This window comes from Geospiza fortis, unplaced genomic scaffold, assembly GCF_000277835.1.
Source record: "Geospiza fortis unplaced genomic scaffold, GeoFor_1.0 scaffold25, whole genome shotgun sequence".
Classification (NCBI taxonomy): Eukaryota; Metazoa; Chordata; class Aves; order Passeriformes; family Thraupidae; genus Geospiza; species Geospiza fortis.
Genome location: NW_005054423.1, coordinates 2,041,753 through 2,045,110, shown reverse-complemented (window position 1 = coordinate 2,045,110; position 3,358 = coordinate 2,041,753). Strand labels below are relative to the sequence as shown.

The window sequence follows — 3,358 nt, the reverse complement described above, 5'->3', positions numbered from 1 at the left end:
GCTGGTTAATGCAGTATAATTGTCTGGACATAGACTGGTCTTTGTTTGTGTGGTTCACTTCGAATCAGCTGTAATTAACTCCAGAGTGTTTCCAGATTGCCAGCAAAGAAAAATTACAGCTTTTCTGTTTTAAATTGGAAAGCTCACAAAGACATTAACTATGCAGATTGCTTTTACTTTGATATATTTCTATCCCATAAGAAAAAGCTTATTTGGCTCTTTTTTCCCCCTCCACCCAAAATGTGCTTTTGTTAAGTTATTTGATATAAGATCTATTAGAGTTAAATGGCTACTTAATAGTTCAGTCTGAAAAATATTTTTCTTCATATCATCAACCACTCTAACACTTTCATTTGTCTCAAGCTATTGTTTATTAGAATGTTTTTTGTTTCCTTGGGGAGAAAGGGACTAGTGTGTTTGTTTTTCGCTACTATGCTGGGCCCAAGTTTCTGATAAATGCCTAGATGACTTTCTGTACAGGAAGATAAACTGCTGTGTATCTTTTGCACCAAACAGGCTGAAATGAAAGACACCTCTGCATTACACTGACCCACCTTGTCTTTCCTGGCAGCTTTAAGCTTCAGGAAAAGAAAATATCCATAGTAATTATATGGCAGGTAGCTTACCTGTATTTGGATATTTCAAACAAGTGATTGTGGGAAAATGGGCAATTTAAAATCTGTTCAACTCGTGGTCAGCTAAGTGCCTACCACACCCTGCTAAAAGGTACTGTGTACAGTAGTTTATAATTATGGATTGCAGCATGGGCTAAAACGAGAAGCAGTGTGAGCAAGTTTCTAGCTAATCTAATGCATCTAATAATACAGCGCTATACACAAAGGATCTGTCAGCAATTGATGCAAAAAAAAGTCCAACCAAAATCTTTTTTTTTCTTCTTTCTTCTGAATTTAACAATAAGGAATTTAAGCCTCAATGTGGCTTTAGCAACCAAAGAAAAGAAGCTCTTGGTGTCTGCATAATACCACTTTGATGGATTTTTTCATCAGTCCTCTGTACGTGGCAACAAATAAACAAGTATAATTATACTTGTGAAGGCCTATTCATTGCTTTGTCAGGATTAGATATATGTGCAGTTTTCACACTGAGCCTCTCTTTTGTCTTTGCCTAACTCACTATGACATATTGATAGAGGATTTGGTATGGGGAAAAGGCCACAGCAGAGACAGTGATGACCTTTTGGAAACTTGATATAATTCAGGGATTTTTATTTATTTTCTTTTACCTTTTTTTTTCCTTTTTCCTTTTTTTTTTTTTTTTTTGCAAAAGATTTTTTTAACTTGTTACCAAATTCAGAGGCAAGTGTGCAACTTTTAACCTGTTTTTACCAGAGTAAATAAAGAATCAAAACTGTTATGAGATGGCTAAAAAGCAGATGGGAATAAAAACAATAGGCTAAGAAGCCTCTTGGTCTTCTTTCCCAGCACTTAGCACTGTGGCTAACCTAGCATTCCTTTCCCATTATTCCATCCTCTTGATCAGATCACGTTCTTTTTAATCATTTCACAAACACTGTCTCACTGGACCGTAGAAGAGGGCTGGGACAATCTCAATTAAAAAACAGAGGTAAAACTGGCATTTGTGAGTCTTTGTTCTAATGGGAACTCTGCATTTTAAATGCAGAGGAATTCTCCTATTGTTCAGAAAGCACCCCCTTTTCATTAGCAAATCTGGCTGTAGGTGGGTTTTTGTAATTTAGCTGAGCAGAGTTTAGAGCACAGTTTCTCCAGGAGGAAAGCAGAGGTTAGCAATTTAAGGTTTTCTGTATATTGGCCATTAGTTCCGAGAAGAGGATTTATATGATCAAAGTTGGTGGCCTTGTGAATTACTGAGAGAACTTTAAATACTAAGCAGAGCAGCAGGTATGTATTTCTGTGAACTCAGCTGATAGCACTGGCAGAGATTTGATTTTTTCTTGATGTCTTAAGGCTATACAGATACATGCTTAATATATATCCATTTTGCTTTTTTTTTTTTTTAATATACTGTATGGTTTTCATTGTGATTTCTTTTGTAAAGAGGATTGAAATCTGTTGTAGAGACTTTGTGGAAAAATGTTTGTTCTGAGGCAGTCCTTGTAATTTTTTTTATCTATGACTTTGTGAAACTTTGTTATAACTCTCACAGAAGGTCCCTGGGGAGGACATTTTTTTTGTTTTTATTTTTCAATACTGAAGATGATGTAGCCTCTAATGGATGCATCTTCCATCATATGTTGTGTACGATCAGTAAGTTATGCCAGTAATTTTTAATTCCCCATCAAGGTATAATGATTTCATCTACCTTATCTGATAGCAAACATGGCCACAAAGACTGTAAACAGCTCGAGTATGGAAATATACATTATGGTTTCTCTCTGTGCTGCTCCTCAGTTCAAAGATTTAGTATTTGTTTTAACTGGAATGAAATATACTCTTGTTTATACAATTGTGATCAGAGGGCTGATGTCATTGTTTAGTACTGATTAATACTGAAGTTATATAAGGAGACAACTATAAATGTGCAGCTTATTTAAAAATGTTGATTAAGTAACAGAAAAGATGTTATGACACTTGTTACTGTGCTGGTTTTGTTTTTCACTCTGACTATGTGGTGGAAGGTTTAAAAATATAGTTTACTTCTGCTGAATCTTTTAAGAGAAAATTGCAACAGCACGACTGTTCAGCACAGGGCTGTGGGAAGAAGGGGAAGGGTGAGATGCTTTGCTGCAGAGCCCATTTTGTATCTGCCTAAAATTACTTACTGCTCATAAATGCCATCTGGCCCCAGTGTAGTGTGCATGCCCAGGACTGTAACTGGCAATGTGTGTGTGTGTACTGGACACTGTGATGCTGTGAGATACCGTAATACACTGCGGTATGGGTAAAGCCTGCTTCAAGCAGAAAAGGTTAAATGGGAAGCCTCAGATACGGCTAGAACACTTTCAGGGAGTTGCATTTGTTTCCATTTGCTGTATTAACTCCTTTTTATCAGTTAGTTTTACCTACTAAAGAGGTTTCACCCTGACTGATCCTTTCATAGTGCTGGGTAGGGCAGAGTTACTGCACATGCATCCCTGTATCATTGCTGGGAAACAAAACAGAAGTACTGCTGCCTCTTTTTCTGTGCAATGGCTCAAGAGACTTCTTGTACACATGATGTGTGCCAGCTGTGTGTGTGTGTGTCTTCTTGTTTGCATGTGTGTTTACACGTGACTGAAAGAGCCCCACAAGTGCAGTTGCTGAGTGCATACACGTAAAAATACTTTGTACCAGCCTTGTTTATCCTTTTGTGTCAGAGTTGAGAGATATCCGTATGAAGACATTTATACCAGCCCTCTACAGATGGAAGGGGCTGGGAG

At 37.3% G+C, this 3,358-nt stretch overlaps 1 protein-coding gene across 6 annotated transcripts in view; it reads left to right on the top strand.

Moving 5' to 3' along the window:
- ZFHX4 (zinc finger homeobox 4) overlaps nucleotides 1-3,358 on the top strand; it is a 155,881-nt gene that overhangs the window by 23,780 nt on the left and 128,743 nt on the right. The window contains exon 1 of one of the 6 annotated variants that reach the window (XM_031061710.1): nucleotides 554-1,880. The exons of 4 other annotated variants lie outside the window; for them this stretch is intronic. The gene's annotated coding sequence lies outside the window, so the exon portion shown is untranslated. Of the gene's footprint in view, nucleotides 1-553; nucleotides 1,881-3,226 lie in introns of those variants that run through there. One more of the 6 variants, XM_031061709.1, reaches the window with a different exon arrangement.